Raw genomic sequence first — 17,659 nt, 5'->3', positions numbered from 1 at the left:
TTACGCTGGATGCTCTTACTAACGCAACTCCACATTACATGGAGAAATGTGGCAGGGGTAGGGTTTGACCAGGGACCTTCCACACTGAAACCAAGCGCACCAACCACTATTCCACATAATTGCAGTTTTTGTGAAATTATACCTGTGAAGCATGTTTTGTGGATATATTTTACATGTGTTGAACCAACAAGACTATTACATCCAAATCTAAAGTACTGCAATTAGTTACGGTGGGAAGTTCAACACAGAAGTTACAACTGCCCAACCAGTACCCATGTTAAGATGTGGGGTTTTTATTTTTGTATATATTTTTTAAAATTTAATTAATGTTGGATCATTTGCATTATCCATCTCAGCTCTTCTGGGAGTGAATTTTATATCTGCTGTTGTTGCAGTTTGTCTTTCAGCTGCCCATGTTTTTTGTCCATGGCAGCCACAGCAGAGCCACTACAAATTCACATGGGGATTTCTGTGGTTTAAAAATTTGTCTTTAGTAATGTAATGTGTAAACTAACTGTACATATAACATATTGGGCTAAAACATCAAAATGGCCTTTTTTTAAAGAGTACATAAAGTGAAAAATGGAAAAATAAATACATATTGACAAAGAAAGGAGATCAAGTCCCATAAGCTGCCTTCTTAACACTGTTGTCTTGCTTTCGTACAATCAAGCATTCCTTAAATACTATACGTACTGTGCATACATGTCAATACAATGCATACAAGATTATATTTAACAGCTCGTATGTAAAATTGAACTCACCGTCTGCAAACATAAGAAAGCAGTAAGAAATGAAAAAAAGAGCAAAAAACAAGCAAAATAGACAAAGCATTCATGACAGCATGACATTTCTAGAAATACTGGTACTGCAACTACTTCTCCTAAAATACTGTCTTGTACAGTTAAATTACAGTTACTTACACTGGAATTACGCTAAAGTTTTGACAAACAAATGGGGTGACTACATATGGACATAAAAACGCAAAGCAGACTATGACACCTACATAACTGTCTGGCAACACAAACAATTTAAACAAATGGCTCACTATTTTAGAAGTGACTGTCAAGAGATCCATGTAACCAAAACATAAACGGTTCCTTTTTGGTTGCATTTAAAGCACTTCTCTTTAGGTTCCACCTGAAACTATGCACCAACTGATGGACATGCACTTTGGCTAGAACGTACCTTTAAGGGCGATAACTTTACTGGCGGGGTTCATGATGGCGCTGTCTGCAGAGATGGGTCTGCGGATGGGATTGTTGGGATCAGCCATATCAATGATGACGACCTGGGCTTGCTCACCAACCTTCTCCCTGACACAGATGAACTTGTCTGACTCCATGGTTAAAGTACTGAATCCAATATTGGCCGGGCTGATCCCCAGGTTCTGGAGCTATAATATGAACACAAGCCCTGCCTGAGTAACTACTCCAAAAGTACACAGTTGTAGACTGACAGATTTAATCATTACTAACAGACAAAGGTATACTGCAAACATATGTAAATGAGGATAAATCTGTTAACACAAAGAATGCATTACACCACATACCTTTGCCAAGGGTGAGCTGCTGCCAGAGTTTGATTGAATAAATTTCTTGAGGTACAATTTCACCCTAAAGCTTGATATGCACCGTGAGATTTCAGCAGTCTTAACAGTTCACTGCAAGTTACACTGTGCAACATGGATGTATTTAACTTAGGTAAGACTCCAAATTGGATGCGTGCATACAGTGTGATGTCACACAACTGTCGGATGAAACGTCATCACATCACCCTGACAACCAAAACAATGAAAGAAGACGCTTGTACTTACCAACATGTCACAATAGGGATGATAAAGTTCATTTATGATAGCAGATTGGACAGACTACTGGTGTAGGTTTATAGGGAGGGTGACCATTTTTATTAGCCATTTAGAAACAAACTTCATGTGCACATTTTTTTTAAATTCATGTCTTTTTTTTTTTTTTTATGAAAGCTGCAAGTTGGCTGCACTTTTCTCCTGGGGGTGGGGGATAAAAATAAATGTGCACATATGCTAGATTGTGTCTGCTTATATCAGATTTTTAGAAACACACTCCGTGCATAGGAATTTTATTCATGTCTTTTTTTTTTTTTTATTAAATGAAAAGACGGATCCACACCTTGGCTGTAAGAGAGAAAACTGACCCACCTTTCGTCCAAAAAGTGACAGCTGCCAATCAAAATCGGCCACATCACTAAGCCCCGCCCCCTCTATGACGTCATAGCCAATCAGAATTGATGACGTCACTATGTCCTGCCCCTAAGCCCCTCCCCTAGTCCCGCCTCCAAGCCCCGCCCCTTATGATGTCACAGCCAATCATACTCGATGATGTCATTATGCCCCGCCCCTAAGCCACGCCCCTAGTCCCGCCTCCGAGCCCCCGCCCCTTATGACGTCACATCCAATCAGAGTCGATGACGTCAGTATGTCCCGCCACTAAGCCCCCGCCCCCGGCTCCTCCCCTAGTTCCGCCCCTGGCTCCTCCCCTAGCCCCACCCCCAAGCTCCTCCCCTAACCCCGGCCAAGCACCGCCTCCAAGCCATACCTCCCCTCCCACCCAGGGTCTAATATTTTAATGTCATTTTATTTCATGAATTAAAGAATGATTAAAAATACCTAGATCTTTTTAATGTATTAAAGAATTAACTAATTCTGAAATAATTAAACATAAATCACTGTCTATTATTTAATGCCCCTTTAATATCTTTAATTCTTAAATTATTACGTTTCCTTTTCTGTTTTTTAATTCGTAAATTAAAGAAGGGGAACAAATAGCCGTCTCTCTCGGCTGTAAGTCTTTGCAGCAAGACGGTCAAATACCCACGCATAGAGCCGCTCACGGAAACATGACCCCACGGCTGTAAAACCTGTTGCAGACGCTGTGTCTGTGTGAGTGCGTGTGTGTGTGTGTGTGTGTGTGTGGCGGGACACCCGCTGAGCGGAGATGCTGCCCCGAGGTGATGAACCCGAAGAACAATAAACAATGCTCCTTATCACTCACGCCAGATGATGTTTTCTTTTAAGATATTAGCCGATCGATCATGGGGCGCGGGACACCCGCTGAGCGGAGATGCTGCCCCGAGCCCGAACAATAAACAATGCTCCTTATCACTTACGTCCCTGGGAACGAGTCAGCGAGCATTTCCACTACGACCGGTGAAGAGTGAAGATGCCTGGACCCCCAGCTATGGGTATAAAATAGAATAAATTTGCGGAAAAAATCCTGGAAAACCATGTTGTTTAATTAAGTTTTCTTGTCTTCGAGCAGAGTGCGAAAACCGCATCAGCTTTCAGGGTAAGTGATTTAAGTAATCTGTTTTGATAGAAATGAGTGTTTTTAAATGATGCACGCCGTCTGAAACTGTCTTTTTTTTTTTTTTTTTTTTTTTTAGACAAAACCACGCAGACGGTCCACAGCGCGTTCGGACCCGTCCTCGGTAATATATTTGAAATAGTACAGAATATCCGCTTGCGAGGGTGATGCTTTGTATTCATTTATTTATGTTAATTCTAGAAATCAAGTCAGAGCCCCCTGAAGAAGTTCGAAGGCTGGAAGCCCCGACTTCACCACGCAGATGTAAGTACAGCGATCGAGATTAAATCACGATTAAAACTCTGGAATAACCCGATTTTTTCTGTCACAGCCCATGGAGAAGCGGGTCAGTGGGAGAGACCCGTAAAACGATCCGCGGATGTACACGGTAAGGAGTCGGAGTTTATGTATTTATTTATTTTAAATATTTAATAACTAACGATTTTCTCTTTTTTCAGCACGCGGTGGAGGGAGACCGTCTATTTTCCACCGAGACGCAAGGCTCGAAGATATTCTGAGCTGGGATTAACCTCGTCACGCAACTTTCTTGAAAATGTGTAGTCTGTTTTTATTTTTTTATTTTTTCTCTTATTCCGATGGAACGGGAGAATTCATTTTGAAGAGGTATATTAACTGAATTTCTTGAGGTAGATTCTTCCTGCTACAGATTTTAAAAGATGGAAGGAGAGAATTCACATCGGGAAAATAACTTCGGACGTGTATTGGATTTAAACGCTTCAATAATCGACTCAGCAGGGAGCGCTCCTGGAACAGATGGTCCATTACCCGAGGCGTTAAATTCGCCGCCTCAAAATAACATTGAGTCCGGAGAGAGACTTTTAAGTCGTGTTCGTTTAACACCGTTAAATGAGGCTCTTAACAATTTAGCGGCTGAACGAGAATCGGAAGAAATTAACCCCTACATCATTTCTGCGATTAACGCTATAAATTCGACGGTCCAGTCTGATACTGAAGAGCCCCCTGACCCCCCGCACACCTCACCTCCAGACGAGTCCGGTCCCGCGGCGTTGAACCAGGTACGTCTGACTCCGTTAAATAACGCCGTAAACCTCCTCGCGTGTGAAGTTAATCCTCACGTCCAATCCGCGGTGGATGAATTAAATCAAACGCCTAACGACGCTCGCGCTTTTTCACCTTTAAGAAGTCCCTCCCCGCGCAATGCGCGCGGAGAAGAGATTTTAAACAGAGCTCGTTTAACCCCGATAAACGCGGCGATCTCTGTTTTGATGGAAGACGGGGATGATGCACGACCGGGACCCAGCCGACACTCTCCCATGACGGGCGGTGGGGCTGCTAACGTCATCAGGAGACCTGCTTTTAACAATATCGAAATCAGGCTGCCTCTCAATTTCCAGCGCGCCGACGAAATTCCCGACTACGCGGAATTTTACCGTAACGTCGTTGGGGCTCTTCATAACTCGGTCGAAAAGGCTTTAACACACGCCAGGGCCGGGGACTTTATCCAAATGGAGATTCGTGGGGACTCAGTCTACAACGAGGCCGCTTTGATCAGCTCATATAACGACGCTGGCGATGTAACGGGCTTCCAAAATCTGTTAGAACGATTGATACAATCAAATTCCAACGTTTTAGCCGACGAGTCTCTGGAATTAGTGGTTCAAGTCATCCGCAACCAGAACGGCGCGGGGAAGCGCAGAATAGATGACCTCCTCCATCACGAGGTTCTGAGGAAAAAATCCAAATGCCTTAATATCGTGTATAATCCTGACAACAGTTTATGTTTCGCGATAAACCTCGTTCAGTTATTGAATCCTCATCTGAGTACGCACGAGGCGGAGCAGCGCGGGCTGGCGTTACAAAATAGCGTCGGATTAACGGAAGCTACGCCGGTATCTTTAGAGCAGGTGGGAAAATTTGAAAACGCTCTGGGTTGTAAAATTGTGGTGTTTTTCAGAGCCGAAGGGGAGAGAAAGCTGACAAAATTCCAGACAGGAATACCGGCGCAGCAGAAAACTCTTTTCGTTTTTCTGTTTAATAATCATTTTTACGGAATCATCGATTTAAAGAGATTTTTGGGAGTGAAATATGTATGTAAGTTTTGCTTTGAGGGGTACAATAACCACGCCTCCCATAATTGTCCGTCATATTGTAAAATTTGTGAATCCACGCAGTGTTATGAGAAAAATAACCCTGTATTCTGCAGCGAATGTAACAAGGAGTGTCGCTCTCCCACCTGTTACAGCCTGCATAAACAGCCGAAGTATCGTCCTTCCGCCGGTAAGTTCGTTAATGTGTGTGATAACAGAAAAAAATGCCCTCGATGTAAACGTGAGTATTACATAGCGTTTTCTAAAAACAGCGCTCCGCACGTGTGTAAGCAGAAGAGGTGTCATATATGCGGCGAGGCTCTCCAGGAGCCGAGCGAGGGTCACCTCTGCTATATGACGCCGGTCAAAGCTGAAGAGACGCATTCAGAGAAATATGTTTTTTATGATTTTGAAACGTATGTCGATAATAACGGGGAACACGTACCGTTTTACGTCAGCGCTGTAACAAAGATGGGTGATTTTTGGAGCGCATGGGGGACAGACTGCGTAGCCCGCTTCTTTAAACATTTTAGAACGAGAAAATTCAAAGAATACGTGTTCATCGCTCACAACTCAAAAGGTTTTGACGGCTATTTGCTTCTAAAGTATTTAGTCCAGCAGGGCGTAACCCCCGCTGTGATTATGACCGGGAGTAAACTATTACTCATGACAGACGCCGCCTTTAAACAGAAATATATAGATTCGTTATCTTTCCTTACAATGCGCTTATCTCAGATGCCTAAAGCCCTGGGGATCCGGCTGAAAGACGAAATCATCCGCAAAGGTTACTTTCCGCACCTGTTCAGTTCAGAAAAAAATCTGAACTATGTCGGTCCGTACCCTGACTCAGCGGCTTACGGGGTCGCAAATATGTCAGAGGGAGAAAGAGAGGAATTTAACGCGTGGTATGTGCGGAAAAAAAACGCAATTTTCGATTTTAAAGCCGAGGCCGTTATGTATTGTGATAACGATACAAAAATCTTGGCTGCAGCCTGCTCCAAATTTATGTCTGAATTCATCGCTGAAACACTCGTGGATCCTTTTACCTGCGTTACAATCGCCTCGGCGTGTATGAAAGTCTTCCAAACTAACTTTCTTGCTCCAAAAACGCTGGCGATCCCCTCCTCCGACAATTATAGAACGAGGCATAAAAAATATTCGGACGTGGCCGTGCAATGGTTAGAATGGGTTGCTGAGACGCAAAACATTATCATCGATCATGCTCTAAACAGGGGCGAGAAAAAAATAGGAGGTTATTATGTTGATGGGTATGCTCAGATTGACGGCCGGATAAAAGTGTGGGAGTTTCTCGGATGTTTTTACCACGGGTGTGCAAGGTGTTTTACACAGCATGAAATAAACCCTCTCACAAACACCTCATTTGGAGAGCTCCACGCAGCGTGTCAGAAAAAAATAGCCTTTCTGCGGGCTATGCCGGGCGTCACCCTCAACGTAATTTGGGAGCATCAATGGCTTGAAATGAGGCTGAGGGATGAGAGCGTTCGGTGTTTCCTCGCCCGCAGGGGGTTACCGCCGCCCCTCGAACCTCGCGACGCTTTATACGGCGGTCGGACTTGCGCGGCCCGTCTGAGGTACACGGCTGAGCAAGATGAGACGGTCTATTACGTCGACGTGACCTCGCTGTATCCTTACGTTAACGTAAATTTCACATATCCCACGGGGCATCCGGAAATTATCGAGAGAAATTTCCGAGACCCCAGGACTTATTTCGGGCTCATCAAAGCCATCGTGTACCCGCCCCAGGGGCTAAAATTCCCCGTCCTCCCACACAGAACTCCTCACGGTAAACTGGTGTTTACTCTGTGTCGCACCTGCGCTGATGAAAATAATCAAGCTGCAGCGTGCACACACAGTCAGCAGCAGAGAGCTCTGTCTGGGACTTGGACGACCCCGGAATTCCACAAAGCTCTGGATACAGGCTATGCTGTAGCTAAGATTTTTGAAGTCTGGCATTTTGAGGAAAAAAGTGATAAAATCTTTGAGGGGTACATAAACACCTTCTTAAAACACAAGCAGGAAGCCTCTGGTTTCCCTCCCGAATTTGATAAAGACTCCGAGAGCAGAGAAAAATACATCACGGACTACTGGCTGAATCAGAAGATTCGTTTAGACCCAGAAAAAATCAGTCACAATCCGGCAAAACGACAGATGGCTAAGATCTGCCTCAACTCCTTCTGGGGGAAATTCGCCCAGAGGGCAAATCTGACGCAGACCGCGCTCGTTAAAAATGCTGACGATCTGTTCAGGTATCTGTTTTCTGAAGAGTACGAGGTCACATATCTAACATTCCTCAGCAGTCAGGCGGCTATGGTTCAATGGAGGTACGGCCCGCGGCACGTCAGCCGACCGGGTAAAACCGTCAATATTTTCATCGCGGCGTTTACAACGGCGTACGCGCGTTTGACCTTGTACGGTTTTATGGAGGCTGTGGCAAATCCTGACAGGATTCTGTATTATGATACCGATAGCCTGATTTACGTTTGTAGGCGGGGTGAAACCCCGCTGCCTACCGGTAATTATCTGGGGCAGCTCACCGACGAGTTGAACGGCGACGTCATCACAGAGTTTGCAGCGGCGGGACCTAAAAGTTACGCATATAAAACCGCACGAGGTAAAACGGTCATGCGTGTGAAGGGGATCACTCAAACCCACGAAAGCTGTCAGAAAATAAACTTTGACAGCGTCAAAGATCTGGTCGAGGGTTATATAAAAGATCCCGCCCTCGCTGCATCTATCATAACGCCGCAGCAGGGAATTAAACGTCATAAAAGCAGTTTCAGTTTGACAAACGTGTCATTTCAAAAATCCTTCAGGGTGGTGTATGACAAGCGGCGTCTTTTAAAGGACGGGGAAACCGAACCGTTCGGATTTTGAAACATGTCTCACTCTGGAAATACGGTGGAGATTGACCCCAGACTTCAGCTCCCATTCTCCTGTCTCATCGTTGGACCGAGTGGTTCGGGAAAGACTGTGTTTGTGAAAACATTGCTGGAAAATTGTAGCCACGCTATGAGATATGTGCCTGACAACATTGTATGGCTGTATACGTCTGAACAACCTCTGTATTCTGAACTGAAGAATAAAAATATTAAATTTGTAAGAGGACTCCCTGACTCATTTCTGGACGACAGCCTTTTCCCTGAAGGTCAGAGCCATCTGGTTATTTTGGACGATCTCATCTTTCAAGCAACGGATCATCCTGAAGTTGTAAGAATTTTCACCCAGTACAGACATCACCGGAATATGAGCGTCATCATGATCACACAGAACGTGTTTCATAAAGGGAAATACAGTCGAACCATCAGTTTGAATTGTAATTATATGGTGCTGTTTAAAAATCCCAGAGACAAGTTACAGATGAACATTCTGGCTCAGCAAATGTTTCCCGGCAGAAAACAATTTTTTTTGGAGGCACTTGATGATGCTACGAGCGTACCTTACGGGTATTTATTACTGGATTGCACGCAGGAGTGTCCAGATCAGTTCAGACTGAGATCGGGATTACTCCCGCACGAGTGGCCCACAGTTTATTTACAGAAAGATAAACGGATATGAGCTCTCTTTTAAAAAGGAACGCCCCCGCTCTTAAAGCGCTAATCAGAGCCGGGGCGAGGGAGCGTCACCACAGCCTGAAGACCTGCAGGCCGGAGCTTCTGAAAACTTTATCCGAGATCGCTTTGAATATATTAAAGGGGAATATCGCCTTGAGCGACTCTCAATTCCGGGCCTTGAAAAAACGAAAAAGAGTTTTACGTCTTCTGGCCGACAGAAAAACCAGTTATAAAAAGAAGCGGGGAGCGCTGATTCAGACGGGCGGCTTTCTCCTGCCTCTGCTCGCCGCGGCCCTGCCCGTTATAACGAGTCTAATAGTACCCAGAGGATAATGGCGTTCAAAGTGGCGCAAAAGATGTTTTTACTCACTCCACAGCAGATGCTTCAACTCAGTCATTCCGTTCCGCCGAGCGGAAATAACATCAGACAAACGGCGGAAAATGATTTAGACTCGCGAATGCGAGGTATACTGGAAGAACGTACTCACTCTCCTTATGAAAAAATTAAAAAGTATGAGGCTCTGCTGCAGCGCTATTTAACCCTGATCAAGCAGGGGGAACTCGAATCACGCGTTTCACCCCCGCAAGAGACTCGCGTCGCTAAGCAACCTGAGGAGGAGGGGGTGGAGGAGGAGGAGGAGGAGGAGGATGAGACTGTCACAGAGGTCCTGAAGAATATCCCCTCCAGAGAGCGTAGAAACGCTGAATATATTATGAGGAAATTATCGAAGGGTGATACGCGCTGGAGTCCGTCGGGGGAATTTATTTACAAGGGGAAAGTCGTGAGGGGGTCTCACGCCATAGATCTTATGAAACATCTCGGATCCTCGTTCAAGAAATCGAGCCCTCCTACAGGCTGGGTGAAGTTCCTCAATATTTTACAGGAGCGGAACATCCCGGTGGCGTGCGTATCAAACCCGCAAGCCCGCGAGCAGCTTCAGAAGCTTAAAAAAGGCCGGAGCAGCTCGCCGGATGAATCCCTTCTTTTAACCGATTCGCCGGCCAGGAAGAAACTTAAGAAAAAAAAAGACTTCCAACGCTGGGAAGGTTTCTCACCATAAAAGGAGGGTATCGAATTAAAAACTGACTGGATATTATGATCAAGATTCTTTAAAATACATCGCAGTCAGTCACGTTTTGTATATTGTTACTAATAAAACACAGACTGAAAATCATCTCCGGCCTTCATCACTTTTATTCGGTATACGGTTTAAAAAACAACTTTCAACACTTCTCTACTTAATAACAACGATGCAAAAACATTAAAGGTATGATCGGGGGTGCATTTTCTACACATTCGGAACATTTTTCACAAAAAACATAAAAAAAAATCAAAGGTCAAAGGTCAAAGCTTCTTTCTACGTTTAAAAACGGGGGTTTACATCATGCAAACGCGATAAAACTTTAAAGGTATGATCGGAAGGCCGCTCTCACACATCCACCCCGTTTTCAGGCGAAAAAAAAACATAAAAAAAATTTAGGATCAAAGATTAACACTTCTTTCTGTACTTAATAACAATGTTTTAAAGCGTGCAAACGCGATAAAACTTTAAAGGTATGTTCGGAAGGCCGCTCTCACACATCCACCCCGTTTTCAGGCGAAAAAAAACACATAAAAAAATCAAAGGTCAAAGGTCAAAGCTTCTTTCTACGTTTAAAAACGGGGGTTTACATTATGCAAACGCGTTAAAACTTTAAAGGTATGTTCGGAAGGCCGCTCTCACACATCCACCCCGTTTTCAGGCGAAAAAAAACATAAAAAAAAATCAAAGGTCAAAGGTCAAAGCTTCTTTCTACGTTTAAAAACGGGGGTTTACATTATGCAAACGCGTTAAAACTTTAAAGGTATGTTCGGAAGGCCGCTCTCACACATCCACCCCGTTTTCAGGCGAAAAAAAAAACACATACAAAAAATCAAAGGTCAAAGGTCAAAGCTTCTTTCTACGTTTAAAAACGGAGGCTTACATTATGCAAACGCGTTAAAACTTTAAAGGTATGATCGGAAGGCCGCTCTCACACATCCACCCCGTTTTCAGGCGAAAAAAAAACACATACAAAAAATTAAAGGTCAAAGGTCAAAGCTTCTTTCTACGTTTAAAAACGGAGGTTTACATTATGCAAACACGTTAAAACTTTAAAGGTATGATCGGAAGGCCGCTCTCACACATCCACCCCGTTTTCAGGCGAAAAAAACACATAAAAAAAATCAAAGGTCAAAGGTCAAGGCTTCTTTCTACGTTTAAAAAACGGGGGTTTAAATTTTCTGAACGCAATAAAACTTTAAAGGTATGATCGGGAGAGCGTTCCAAGACGGGGGTTACATTTTCACACGGAAAAACATAAAAAAATAGGAACGCCGGTTAACACAAGCCGTGACAATATTTAAACTCATGCAGAGGCCCTGCTAGCTGGTTACAGGAGGTATTGCAGCTTTTCTTAAGGCAATAACGATATCTTTTCACAAAATCAGAAACCAAATCATCGTTCGCAATAGTATTTTCGGAGTATAAAGACACCACGTCCCGGTACGACTTCCCACTGGCTCTGTTATACAGATAATACACGCAGTGTTGTCCGCATACGTCGGATAACTCGTGCTGAAGCTGCTTGTTGTGATACAGAATGTTTTTAACATCTGGGAGATTCTCCAGATATTGCAGGATGCTTTTAGGGTAGTAATCAAAGTCAGGGCTGAGGCCGAACGAGTCAAAAAATGTGGCTCGACCATTTTTTTCAACGGTGAGCGCTAACCAGTGTTCTCCCGGTAAATGTCTAGGGTGGGTGTTTACAATGAAATATACGGGAGGGCCCGGCTTGATCCGGAATAACTCGTCAGACGCAAAAACACCGTCAAACAGGTCTCCTATTAAGCCCCTCATAACAGCGTCCAATTCCAGGGTGTTCATCAGTAAAAATCCACAAGGACCTGTCGCTTGGAATTAATCTCCAGGAGAGAATCATAACACGCGTACACTATCAGCGTGGTGGTATGCGGAGTCGCGACTCTGAATCTCATTTCAAGTCGCAGGGTGCCTGTGGAGACGGGGCTCAGAGCGCCGCTGTCCTCCTCCGGGTTTAAATTGAAGACGTACAGCGCGTAGCCGCGCGCAAAATCCTCCCGGTCTATACAGAGAGGCTGGTCTTTGAGGTGTCGTCCGGTCGCGGTGTAGAGATTGTAAAACTCCCTGACAGAGAGTTCGTTGTTAAATTCAGGCTGGAAAGCTTTAGCCGGCAGCTGTCTCCCGTTTTGACTGAGTGCGAGGTACTCCAGGTCATAGTGTGCAAATTCAAACGGGGACAGATCTCTTCTCCCACTGAATGCATTGTGATTCACCATACCCAGAACCACATATTTGGGCATGGTTCCTAAAAACAGGTTCTCCTGGTTGCATATCCTGGAATGGCTGGGGATCACGTAAGTCTTAACGTTGATTCGTGATAACGGGTACACGGCGTTCCCTTTCATGAGAGCCGCGGAGTGGCCCAATCTCACTGCAGGGGATACGGTGACTTTCTTAACGAATAGGGACGCGCCCAGAATTTTCAGCTTGAAAGTGGAGGCCGCCAGCCCCATCAGGCAGAAAGCATCGCTGGCTCGAATTAATTTAACTCTTAGATCAATGTTATTCAGAAGAAGCCTCTCGCAGAAAAATATGTCCGCGTGCAGCGGACCCTGAACTTGAAATTCACGCGATTCGGCGCTAAAGCGCGCTCTGCTCACGAGGCCTTTATTCGGGCCCGCGTCATCCACAGCGGTCGAATTCTGCTGACCCGGGGTGTCCTTGTAAAACAAACCGCCCGTGAACTGCGATTTCAATGAAGCGGGGGAAAAGTTCAGCAGCGTCTCAATCATTGCCCTGTACGGGTGCGTCGCGCTGGACTGGGAAATCAGCCGGTCACCCAGAGTCACGTCGACTTGTGAGAAAATCGTATTGAGAGGATAATTTATGACGCCCACGCGGGCGTCATTAGCCAGGTCAGTCCCCTCGGCGTTTGTAATTTTCATTCGCAGATAAAGCAGCGTATTATTGAGGTCTAAATACCTCTCACCGTCTCCGGGGATAAAAAACTCGATAGGGCCCATGTCCGTCAGGGCTGATAACGGGCTGACTTCAACGTATTGGCTTTGCTCGATGGACAGCTGGGTCCCGGGGACGGCGAATAAATCCAATTCGCTCATGGTGCATTCGGGGGAATTATTTCGCAAAAGAGACATTGTTTAAGAGAAAATATCCCCGGACAACCTCCTCTTCTTATGCTTCCTTCGAACTGTTCTGCTTTTTCCGGGGGTCTTTCGCTTTTTAACCGTTTTGACCCGTTTCCCCGGGGGGCGTTTCCGGGGCCTTCTTGAGAGCACCATGATCCCGGACCCCCGCTGCTGCTCGGGCTCCTGACTCCGTCCGGCCCTCTCAACAACGCGGCTCACTACGTCGGAAGCGATGCTTCGGGCTGCGTTTTTCAGGTGAGGTTTGGCGATCGTGTATCCTTGTTTAATCAGCGGCGACACAAATTTGAACAGTTTCGAAAATATGTTCCCGAGCCCGCGCCCGTACATAACAGGAGCGCTGTGGAAGCCGTGAAGGCCGTTCCCGACTTGATTTTCATAGTAAGGCACAAATCTATAAATGTCGGCTTTGTGCGCTGCCCCAGCCATTTTTTTTTTATCCCGCCGGTTTAAAATGTAATGTCACAACCACTTTACCGTATCTGAAATCCACCGTTTGATCTTGATCGCTTTTGATTTCGATGCGTATTGTCTCAATATGTCTTTTGGAGACCGGGATGTAATAAGCGGGGTTGAATTTCTTTGTAATTATTTCCCCGAAACGACCTCCAATTTCGAACGCTCGGAGGAGAGGAGCAAAAGCGTCACCCACCGCCTGAGGCTGTACAACGTCTGTATAACAGAACAGGTGATACATCCCTGCTTTTATATCGGGGTAGCGGGGACAGCTCGTGACCCCGGGTCCGCATCTCAACCATTGATTAGGGTGCATCCCCAGCATGTACGCCGTCGGGGCTTCAAAATATACCTGGCTGGTACCGTCTCCTTCCCACAGAAACTTTTTCTGGATATCGTCATATTTTAAAGTCAGATTCGGATCTATAGTCTTCAAACGAGGGTTTATCAGCCCTGCAATAACCTCAAAGTTATCATAATATCCCGTGTCAAAATATCGCGAGTGAACGGCGAGTTTGTTCTTGCCCGTAATTTTCATCACCTGGAACGTACAGGAAGGCTTTTCCGGGATATTTAACCAGGTGTGCGGATAACAAATTTCCGTCAGCGCCACATCCCAGTCACCCTCTAGATCCAGGTGTCGAGCCAAGTCCACCTGGTAGCATGAAATTGTGTTGTCCGGGAATACTTTTAGGCTGGCGTTTGAAGGCAGAGTCATATAAAATCCGTGTTTCAGATCCCGATCCATTTCTCATATGTCGGTTGAAGATGGAAGTTCTCATATTTATACGGCCATCAGCTGGTCCGCGGGAACCCAGGAGTTAAATTTCTCGGGCCAATTTTTCCATCTGACAAATACAAATTTCTTTCCCTTGGTAAAACGTTCACGAATAATTTCTTGAACCTGATACGGTCTGTCTTTTGCTATTTTAACCTTCTGCAATTCCGGTTCATAGAATGAGCCTTCAATGATCTCACCGTCATAATCTTTCAATTTATAAACGGGCGGCGTACGTTGTATACATTCTGACACCGTGAACATTTCATCCGTAAAACTTTGTTCATATTTTTTATCAAAAACTCCCCTGAGCTTGGAGACCCTGACTATATCTCCGACCTTATATTTACACTTCACAGGCCTCCTGCGTAGGGTGGATGCCCCATACAAATTTTGAAACACTTGATCGACATTTCGATCATTAACCTCATTCGGCCTCATCTTAATGCTTTTATGATAACTCTCGTTATAAGCCGTGAGTAAAGACGGTAGGACGTCGATGTATCTTCAATCAATCAATCAATCAATTTTTTTTTATATAGCGCCAAATCACAACAAACAGTTGCCCCAAGGCGCTTTATATTGTAAGGCAAGGCCATACAATAATTATGTAAAACCCCAACGGTCAAAACGACCCCCTGTGAGCAAGCACTTGGCTACAGTGGGAAGGAAAAACTCCCTTTTAACAGGAAGAAACCTCCAGCAGAACCAGGCTCAGGGAGGGGCAGTCTTCTGCTGGGACTGGTTGGGGCTGAGGGAGAGAACCAGGAAAAAGACATGCTGTGGAGGGGAGCAGAGATCGATCACTAATGATTAAATGCAGAGTGGTGCATACAGAGCAAAAAGAGAAAGAAACAGTGCATCATGGGAACCCCCCAGCAGTCTACGTCTATAGCAGCATAACTAAGGGATGGTTCAGGGTCACCTGACCCAGCCCTAACTATAAGCTTTAGCAAAAAGGAAAGTTTTAAGCCTAATCTTAAAAGTAGAGAGGGTGTCTGTCTCCCTGATCTGAATTGGGAGCTGGTTCCACAGGAGAGGAGCCTGAAAGCTGAAGGCTCTGCCTCCCATTCTACTCTTACAAACCCTAGGAACTACAAGTAAGCCTGCAGTCTGAGAGCGAAGCGCTCTATTGGGGTGATATGGTACTACGAGGTCCCTAAGATAAGATGGGACCTGATTATTCAAAACCTTATAAGTAAGAAGAAGAATTTTAAATTCTATTCTAGAATTAACAGGAAGCCAATGAAGAGAGGCCAATATGGGTGAGATATGCTCTCTCCTTCTAGTCCCCGTCAGTACTCTAGCTGCAGCATTTTGAATTAACTGAAGGCTTTTTAGGGAACTTTTAGGACAACCTGATAATAATGAATTACAATAGTCCAGCCTAGAGGAAATAAATGCATGAATTAGTTTTTCAGCATCACTCTGAGACAAGACCTTTCTGATTTTAGAGATATTGCGTAAATGCAAAAAAGCAGTCCTACATATTTGTTTAATATGCGCTTTGAATGACATATCCTGATCAAAAATGACTCCAAGATTTCTCACAGTATTACTAGAGGTCAGGGTAATGCCATCCAGAGTAAGGATCTGGTTAGACACCATGTTTCTAAGATTTGTGGGGCCAAGTACAATAACTTCAGTTTTATCTGAGTTTAAAAGCAGGAAATTAGAGGTCATCCATGTCTTTATGTCTGTAAGACAATCCTGCAGTTTAGCTAATTGGTGTGTGTCGTCTGGCTTCATGGATAGATAAAGCTGGGTATCATCTGCGTAACAATGAAAATTTAAGCAATACCGTCTAATAATACTGCCTAAGGGAAGCATATATAAAGTGAATAAAATTGGTCCTAGCACAGAACCTTGTGGAACTCCATAATTAACTTTAGTCTGTGAAGAAGATTCCCCATTTACATGAACAAATTGTAATCTATTAGACAAATATGATTCAAACCACCGCAGCGCAGTGCCTTTAATACCTATGGCATGCTCTAATCTCTGTAATAAAATTTTATGGTCAACAGTATCAAAAGCAGCACTGAGGTCTAACAGAACAAGCACAGAGATGAGTCCACTGTCCGAGGCCATAAGAAGATCATTTGTAACCTTCACTAATGCTGTTTCTGTACTATGATGAATTCTAAAACCTGACTGAAACTCTTCAAATAGACCATTCCTCTGCAGATGATCAGTTAGCTGTTTTACAACTACCCTTTCAAGAATTTTTGAGAGAAAAGGAAGGTTGGAGATTGGCCTATAATTAGCTAAGATAACTGGGTCAAGTGATGGCTTTTTAAGTAATGGTTTAATTACTGCCACCTTAAAAGCCTGTGGTACATAGCCAACTAACAAAGATAGATTGATCATATTTAAGATCGAAGCATTAAATAATGGTAGGGCTTCCTTGAGCAGCCTGGTAGGAATGGGGTCTAATAAACATGTTGATGGTTTGGATGAAGTAACTAATGAAAATAACTCAGACAGAACAATCGGAGAGAAAGAGTCTAACCAAATACCGGCATCACTGAAAGCAGCCAAAGATAACGATACGTCTTTGGGATGGTTATGAGTAATTTTTTCTCTAATAGTTAAAATTTTGTTAGCAAAGAAAGTCATGAACTCATTACTAGTTAAAGTTAATGGAATACTCAGCTCAATAGAGCTCTGACTCTTTGTCAGCCTGGCTACAGTGCTGAAAAGAAACCTGGGGTTGTTCTTATTTTCTTCAATTAGTGATGAGTAGAAAGATGTCCTAGCTTTACGGAGGGCTTTTTTATAGAGCAACAGACTCTTTTTCCAGGCTAAGTGAAGATCTTCTAAATTAGTGAGACGCCATTTCCTCTCCAACTTACGGGTTATCTGCTTTAAGCTACGAGTTTGAGAGTTATACCATGGAGTCAGACACTTCTGATTTAAAGCTCTCTTTTTCAGAGGAGCTACAGCATCCAAAGCTGTCTTCAATGAGGATGTAAAACTATTGACGAGATACTCTATCTCCCTTACAGAGTTTAGGTAGCTACTCTGCACTGTGTTGTTATATGGCATTAGAGAACATAAAGAAGGAATCATATCCTTAAACCTAGTTACAGCGCTTTCTGAAAGACTTCTAGTGTAATGAAACTTATTCCCTACTGCTGGGTAGTCCATCAGAGTAAATGTAAATGTTATTAAAAAATGATCAGACAGAAGGGAGTTTTCAGGGAATACTGTTAAGT

At 44.2% G+C, this 17,659-nt stretch overlaps 1 pseudogene; it reads right to left on the bottom strand.

The window, feature by feature from the left end:
* LOC117508938 overlaps nt 1–17,659 on the bottom strand; it is a 117,082-nt pseudogene that overhangs the window by 88,779 nt on the left and 10,644 nt on the right.

This window comes from Thalassophryne amazonica, chromosome 4, assembly GCF_902500255.1.
Source record: "Thalassophryne amazonica chromosome 4, fThaAma1.1, whole genome shotgun sequence".
Lineage (NCBI taxonomy): Eukaryota > Metazoa > Chordata > Actinopteri > Batrachoidiformes > Batrachoididae > Thalassophryne > Thalassophryne amazonica.
This window is presented reverse-complemented; position numbering and strand designations above follow the sequence as displayed.